Raw genomic sequence first — 8829 nt, 5'->3', positions numbered from 1 at the left:
GTTAATCTTACCATTCTATGATAATAGCAGGCTAGCATTGATGTTAGCTAAATGGCTAATCCTGAATATTTTCTTGTTCAACTAGCATAATGGGATTTATGTTAAAAGCTCCATAACCTACTTTAAATGGTGTAACTTTGCATGAAAGGTTTGGTAGTTCTCTTTTGTGATCCCTTCCTGTTCCTTCAGGCGCGTCTCCACAGTTGTCTTATCTTTTTTCTGTGTCAAGTCCAGATGTCAGCGTATCTTTGTCTTCATTGTTTCCTGTTTTATTTTGACATTTCTTGTTATTTGTGTCATATGTTTAGTTTTACACCGTGGCGGACCGATCCCCAGTTATCGAGACTGGCGATTGGAATTGAGCTTTTCTTCTTAAAGAGCAGAATTGCGATACGTCTGGGAGGCCTAAAAAAGAGGAAATTTAGACATCTTATTACGGTTAGAGTTAGTGTACCCTAAATATATAACCACACCAAACATGATGAATAACATGAACTGCACATGTGTAACTCACTCTCTAACACAATGGCAGGAAGGTCCACAGACATCATTATATTAAATAAAAACATCAACATGTTTGTCTCAATGAACTCTGCTTGTATAGTCCCTTTAAAATAGGTGAAAGATTTAGTTTCCTCCTTATTTCTGTACTCTAACAATATCTACTCTCTCAACATCTGATTACCTATTTCTGTAGAAGTGTTGGTGCTTTTTTTGCACCTTGCGCCAGCCTCTTTCATCTTTCGCCTCCTCATTTTGAGTGTCATGAACAGGCTAGTCATGAGTACCTTGCATATGAGGCTCTCTGTAGGTAAGAGGGCTTAAGAGGCTACGTCCTCTCAGAGGCCTGTTGAGTTGTATACGAGTTGGTCTGGACCTCTCATAACATTAGCAGTGGGTGTCCTAGACTGCTAATACTGTCACACTGAGAGAGAAAGTCAAACAGAGAGAGGTGTTACTGTGTGTGCTGCACTTAAATTACAGGTAATATACCTCATTGGTTGATAGTAACATGCAGGGAAACATTGTGAGAAGCGTTGGCGTGAGTGTGTTCAGTGTGACCATAGTTTGGGAGTTTGTGGCCAATATTCTTCATTTGCTTTTAATATAAACAACCACAGCAGGTATTACTTCCAGAACCTGTGTGTGTGAGACAGAGTTTGTGTGTTCCTTAATATAATCACTCTGCAGTAGCCGCGCACACACAGAGAGCACATGCAGAGAAATACACAGAGGGGTCTGTGGGATGAATTAGACAGCAGTGTGTGTAATTTACACATTCTGCAGGTCAATATTTTACTATTTTGTGTTTTTACAAGCCACTGAAAAATTTCACATATTTATTTTATGCAAATACATTTTGTTTGTACGTGTTTTTTTTCTTGATTTATGTGTATGCCCTCTTGCTATACTGATGTCGAGGAATTGAAAAGGAATATTTATTTTGTCTTGCTTGCCTTCTTGCTGTAAAGACATCTCTGGAGTTTATCGTTACAGGTGACTGGTTTTCTCGTTGTTTACAGTAAGCTTTGTTTGCCACCTGACTCCCAGTACGCAGCAATGAAGTTCAAAAGGGCATAAATTGGAAGTAAAACACTGCAGGCCGTCTTTAGTTTGAGTGTATTTTCCATCATACATATTAACTCTTTCTGCCACTTTGCAACAGACATATATAATATACAGAATTGTCCAATTTTAGTCTGATGCTGCTTTTAAGGGAGAGGGGGCTTTGGTTTTACTGATCACATCAATGATTCATCCATCTAGAGACGATACCATCTGACACTGGACGAGAGGAAGGGTACACTCAGGACAGAGTCCCAATCCATTGTAGGGCTAACAAAGGCAGACAACCATTCACGCGCACATTCACATCTACAACCATCAATCAACCTTACAAGGATAAATCTAAATATCAGTCAACTAAAGACAAAAGCTGGTGGCACAGTGGTGTTGTGTCACACGTTGTGTGGCATTTCCATGTTCTCCCTGAGCCTGTGTGCGTCCTGTCCAGGCACTCCGGCTTCCACTTATATCCCAACACGTGCAGGTTAGAATAACTGGTGTTCTAAGTGTGAACGTGAGCATGAATAGCTGTCTCTCTGTGTTATCCCTGTGACAGATTGGTGGCCTGTCCAAGGTGTATGAGGTGTATCCTGGCATGACAGCTGGGATAGAGTTCAGCCGCTACAACCCTGAAATGGATAAGTGGAAGAAAATGGATGAATGGATAAGGAAGAAACACAAAGGTTTGAGGTACAATTCTAAAATTCAAGGCAAAAGCAAAACATTTTGCATCTCTGTCCACTAAAAATCAAAAGACAATATCTGACTTCCGTTTTACCTGATCTACCCGACTAGGTTTTCTCCTTGTGCATCTCTGGACAGTTTTCTGCACTGCTGCTGTTTTTATATAGCTCTGTGGAGGTCCTGTTTTTACCTTTGCCATGTGTCCTTCTGCAGTTTGACATTGGTTAAAGTTACACTCAAAGCAAACACCAACTTTGTGTCACACTGACCCTTCAAAGATTATCAATTGTGGTCAGTGGTGAATATTTTACTGCAAGCCAAAGACCTGTAAAGGTTTCTAGTAAATGAGCAAATCACATTTTTTCAGCATTTATAGAAGTTGACACTACGAACGTTGACACTAGCTGTCACAGCAGAGATTCTCCTGAAGCAAGGTGGAAATGACCTGAACTGTGGTGGCTGCCATAATGTGAAAACAAAGTACTGAAAAGTAAGGAGTAATCTAAAAATTGCAGTCCTGCCTGAGACTACCTCTACCTTAAGGGGGAAGCTGGGCTAGTTTAAATTGCATATGGTTTTTGTTTTTATGTCACGGAAGTAGAAAAGAAAATCACGTCCTGTAGAGTTTAACATACCAAAGAACTGATCTGTTACTGGTGCCACATAAAAAAATAATGGGATCAGTGGAGACAATATGTTTCAGCTTCTAGGATCTGTGAATTTTTACCAGATTTAATGGCAATTCATTTTTTAAAGGAAGACGTTTATTGATTTTATTGATTTATTTAAAAAAAACATAAACCGAAGAGTACAACAACAAAAGGAAACATGAATAAATCTAATGACATGAAAGCTGTCGGTTGGCCTGATTGGTGTTCTTGTATGGCTTTTGCAATCAGAGGACAGTCAGCCCTTTTCATCTTTACTCTGTCAGTTCTGTGCCATAGTCCCCTCAGCAGTTTTTAATGCTTCTCAGGTGTCCTGTGCCCCATATTGATTTTGTCTTGGTCAGTGTCCTGCACAGCTACACAAAACCTGGCTCAGTCCCAGTCCTGAGTCACCAAGCTTCAACCCTCAAGGTAACACTTTAAAAGGTCACTGGTTCAATTACTGGCTGCTCTAGTTCACCAAAAAGGCCTCTTCAGAGAAACCATCTCCTTTCCTTTGCTCATTAAGTTACATTTACATACATTTGCTGCCAAGTCACAGGATTATTAACCTGTGTGGTAGCTGGTTTGCCTGCTTGATTGGTTACTAAGGAAACCTGCAAATAGAGGGTCAGTTATTGGAAGCAATAGGAAAAGAGGACACGATAGAGTGGAATTTAATGATGATTTCTAATCAGCTGATTTTGCCTTATCAGCTTTGATGTTAGCTGATATTGTTTTGTGTCCTTAGCAATTGTAGCCAACTTAAAATTCCTACTAAATCTTTTCATATCGGACCTATTGTGCTCATTTTCAGACTTATATTTTCATTCTTGGACTCTAGTAGAGTAACAATATAAATCACAATCCAAAAATGTGTTTTTATCTTAAACTGGGCCCTGGTTCAGCTCCTTAGTTCTTGCTTTGTCTGAAACAAGTCATTTAAGTTCCTCTCCTTTGAGGCTACCTTCCCTTTTAAGCCAACTTTCATTTGATTGACTGCCCCGCCCTAACAGAAGGTTTGAACAGCGGGTGCTTGTGGCTGCTGTGTTCATGGTCTCATCTGTGTGCTTGAGATCGCCATGTTAAGAATATCCACTCACGATCATGCAGAGCAAAACTGTCTGAAACTGACTTTAAAACATGAGCATCCTCAGTTGTGACAATATATGTGACAGAAAACGAGGAACACTGCAATGCTTAGCAATTAAAACACATTCAATAAATTATCAAGTTAAACAATTGCATTTTGCAAATCATATACAGTCATCCACATCTAATAGTTCAACATGGTTTAATATAAAGTTACTTAACAGCGCAACATGGGCAGTACTTATACAAGGATACGACGCTACTTCATTTCATGTGTAAATTAGGCAATCTAAATGCAGTAAGGACAAAATGAGACGCTGCCTCTGTTGTACTTTTGGTAGCTGGTTTTATACAAAAGGGCTCATCACTTTTTATCCAACCATCCTTTTCCAACCAGCATCAGCTTCTCTCATTCTTTTTTTATCCATGCTTTTCACAAAGCAATGACAAACACACACAAGAAACTGTCTTTCCACACACACATACTGACCGTTCATGTCAAAGACTGATATATTAAAAGAGGAGTCAGACTTTAGTGGGCTCATTGAGGCCCCTTTTTAACAATCACATTTGAAAATGATTTGAAAATGAAAGTGCCACATGAAGGGCCTCATTTCAAAATACCATGGTTTCATTTTACAATATATGATGCTGGCTGAAATTAATCAGAAATCTTTTGAGGAGATAGAAAAAGCAACATGACATGGAGAAGAAAAAAACAATATAATATATTACAGTAAAAATAAATAAATTATGTGAAGTCCATCCCATTTGTTAATTTGTGAGGCCCTCAGACTGTGATTTTGGTCTTCCAGTGCTATGTCTTGCTAAGGTAATGGATGTTACTTCAGTCTTCAGACTCAAGTCGTTTACATCCCATTACTCTGTACTACAGAGTGAAGTGAATCACTGCAGGAAGGAAGAAGAATTAAAGCAGGTTGTTGAGTTATACTGTGCTGTGAAAAAAAATTGTCCCCTTCCTGATTTCTAATTTGTTTTCACACTTACGTGTTTTGGAGTATCAAATGATTTTGAATTTTAGAGATAATAATAAAATTATTTATATGCTTAATAAGATACCCTGCGTAATTACAAAATGGAAAGTTAAAATAATGATTTTGTTTAGTAAAGGAAAAAAATCTGCCACTGTGTGAAAAGGTCATTGCCCTCAAACCTAATCTGCCACCGTTGGCAGAAAGAAATATTTCACATCGCTGTGGAGGTCTTTTTTGCATAATTATTCTATTTTAGCCACACTCGAGCATTCTGAGCTTAAACAGCCTCTTTAAAGTAATACAAAAGCATCTCAATCAGATCCAGGACACAAACCTTCCAGAAAGTCCAACTCTTTTTAGGGATCATCAAGGTGTTTTTTGGAAATTGTAAGATGAGCTTGGTGTGTGTGTTGAGCTCTGATACAGAAGCCATTTTCCCCAGTCTCTTTCTTATTGATGAATCATGAACATTGATCTAAACTGAGGCGACTGAGGCCTGCAGTTTTGTGATCTCCTGGATAAGCTATCGATGCACTCTTGAAGTAATTTTGGTTTGCCAGTCACTCCTGTGAAGGTTCAACACTGTTCCAGGGTTTTTCCATTTGTGGATTTTGGAGTCTTACTGTGGTTCACTAGAGTCCCAAAGCCTTCGAAATGAATTTATTTCAGACTGTTTTAGACTTTTTAGACTGATAGATGTCAATGATTATGTTTCTCTTTAGATGGTAGCATCATGTTTTGCTTTTTGAGATCCTTTAGCTTTCTTGACTTTGTCAAATCAGTTCTGTTTAAGTGATTTCTTGATTCAGCAGGTCTGGGTGTGGCTAATGAAACTGAAGTTAGCGTTCCAAAAATACTTTTCCAGAAATGCTCGGGTAGCTTTGAATAGCTCTTTCCCTTACAGCATTTTGTATTTACTCACTATCTTAGTCTAATATTACAATTTGTGTGATCTGAAACGTGTAAATTGAACAAATACCAAAGAAAAAAGAAATCAGGAAAGTGGTAAAAAACAAGACTGGTAATGTGATGACCTTTTTTAGGTTTGGATCTTGTTTCTTTGTAATCTTGGTAGCATTTGTTTGGCAATTACAGGAATGAAATAATCTCATATAAGCCTTAATTTAAACAAGGCAATTGCCACTCAGTTGCTGTGCCTCTGCCAAGCTGCCAGCGTAATTGCGAGACACAGCAGGGAATGTAATTTCACTTTCAAGCACAGTTTAGACAAATCTGCATTTGAGTAAAATGGAAATACCTCAAGTGTTTGCGGAAATTGTCATTAAGTGTGTATCTAAATAGATCCAAGGTTTTCACTGTGCGCCCGTCTGGGAAATGGAACTTGGAAAGGCTGGGAAGTGAGTGCTAGAGTGGCATTGCAAAGCAAAGGAGAAAAAGGGAAAACATTTTTTAAGTGAATTCTGCACGTCAGAGAGAAATGTGATGAGGGCTGATAAAAAGTGACAACACAGGAAGTCGGGAATGGAATGAAAATAATATAACGAAAGGAAAATGATAATCACTAAATATCTTTTCTGCACCTTCAGACTCTGGAGAAATGAGGTGACTGGGGCTTTGGGTTCTTGCAGAGTCAGACATTGAGTATTTTCTTAATTAAGTTCCCACACACACCTAGATACAAATCATTTATGCACACGTGTGTATAAATAAAGTGAAATATACAGCCGGAGAGAGGATCTAGAGTATATGAACCTGTTTACAAATTAATCGCCACAATGCTGCAGCATTATGCATGCAACAGTCAGGCTGATGGCAGGCAATTAATGCTATATTAATGTGCGACAGAGCACAAAGTTCAGCTCTGTGATATCACTAGCTACAAATTTTTGTTTGTCGTGCTCTGTAAATGAGCACATTACAATATAAAAAAAAAATCAATTAACTGCCAGGTTTTAGTTTAATTGGAGTTGTGGTTTCCATCATTATTTGGAGAACTGCATGCTCTTTTAATACATGATTTGTGGAAGTTCAAAAGTATTTGCAAATATATAAAATCCTACACAATCACTTTATTTATTTATTTTCATCAGGTGACTGACTTGTTGAGATTATTCTGCCTACTGACCCTGAAAAAGCTCTTTGGCCATATGTTTGAGATAGCTGTCCTAATAAGTAATGAATGTGAACACAAAGAACGCTCCTGTAGACCTCTCCCTTCATGCTGTAGCTTTCATCAGTGAAATCATAAATAACTGTGCCAGGTCTGCAGGCAGGCATACATACCCAAGCCATAAAAGAACAACCATGTTTAACAGATGAAGTGAGGATGTATGCTTTGGGTCATAAGCTTTTTTTTTTCAGACATTCCCCTTTAAATCATTTTGATTGAATATTGCTTCCCTGGTCCACAGAACTTTGTTCTACAAGTCTGTTGGTGTGTTTTTCTTTATTTTGATGTGCTACAGTCATTTAATTTGCTATTGTAATATGTGACAAAAATTTATCCATCCATCTATTTTCTTCAGCTGGGCTGCAGCTCAGCCGGTTTAGAATCACCAACCTAACCAGCATACTTTTGGTCTGTGGGAGGAAGCTGCAGAGAAGGGCCACAGGGGCAGCATGCAAACTCTTTGCTGTGTGCTAACAGTGCTAAACACGGCACCCCACATTGTGCTGTATATCCATTTGAGTTGACTGAAAGATCAAAAACTGTACCTGATTAAAATTTGGTTAATTTCCATTTGCTTTTCTTCTGATTTCATGTCTGAATTCACTGTGCAAGTTGCACAGGACAGCAAGACAGCATTTTCTCTTTAGTTTTCCACATAGGGTCAAAAGTTCAACCAACTGTGTGCTCATCTTTTTCTCTTTCCCGACATTCACAGGATTGTGCGCAGTGAATCTGTCCACCAAGGTCACACTGACAACGAGGTGTTTTACTGTAATGCAGTTGGGCATCAGGGTGAACGTTTTCTGCAAAACTAACCTTGAATGAAGCTGGATGACATCATGCTATTGTTTCTTCTGGATGTTTTCTGTACAGAGAAATACAGTGTTTGCTCATCCTTCATTACTCATCACTTTTGGCTTTTCAAAATGAAATTCAAGTTATGGGTAAGTGTGCAATAAACAGAACTTGCACAGAGCTCTTAGTTTTGAACAGTACTGTAAAAATACTGTAAAAATGTAGCTGGTTCCAACCTCATCTTCCTGTCCCTGGACTGCTTTTCACAAATACAGCCAGACTGAAAGCAGTTAAGGATTGATTCAACATGCCAATCTAAACAGTTTTCCTGAGGATTTTAAGTGAGTCAGTAAGAAAAAGATTATTTATTAAGCAATTTTCACAAACAGTCACAAAGTGCTGCACACAAAAAGAGTAATACGGACATCAAGTGCCATAATAGCCGATAAAAAGTTACAATAAGACGAGTAAAATAAACAGGCAGTTTAAAATTAATGAATATTAATTCAATATCCTTCTCATTTTATGGCTTATATCACGCATGATAAAGTTTTTAATATCTGCATAGATTATTTTACTAGCAGAATTTAACTAGGCATTTTAGTTGCAGTTCACTGAGATACGCAAGTGGGGAGCACCAAAATGCACCCAGACTGGGTTATAAATGAAAGGTGTCTCTGGCACAACAGGACTTGATTGTTCATACAATGTAGCATTTAAATTAACTATCTCTGGATCCTGTTATTAGCGCTGCCCTTTTGAATTCTCTGTTCTTTTTCTGCTGGTGACCAGTTTAAACACACACTGAGATAAAAATGGTTTTTACCTTCCAAATTTTGCATTATTGCTCTGCGACAACAAGGTTAGTTTAGCGCTAACAGAGGAACTATTTTATTGTGTGTGTTTGTGTGTGTGTGTG

Source organism: Pundamilia nyererei, unplaced genomic scaffold, assembly GCF_000239375.1.
Source record: "Pundamilia nyererei isolate P.nyererei 1_Seehausen unplaced genomic scaffold, PunNye1.0 scaffold00082, whole genome shotgun sequence".
NCBI lineage: Eukaryota > Metazoa > Chordata > Actinopteri > Cichliformes > Cichlidae > Pundamilia > Pundamilia nyererei.
This window is presented reverse-complemented; position numbering follows the sequence as displayed.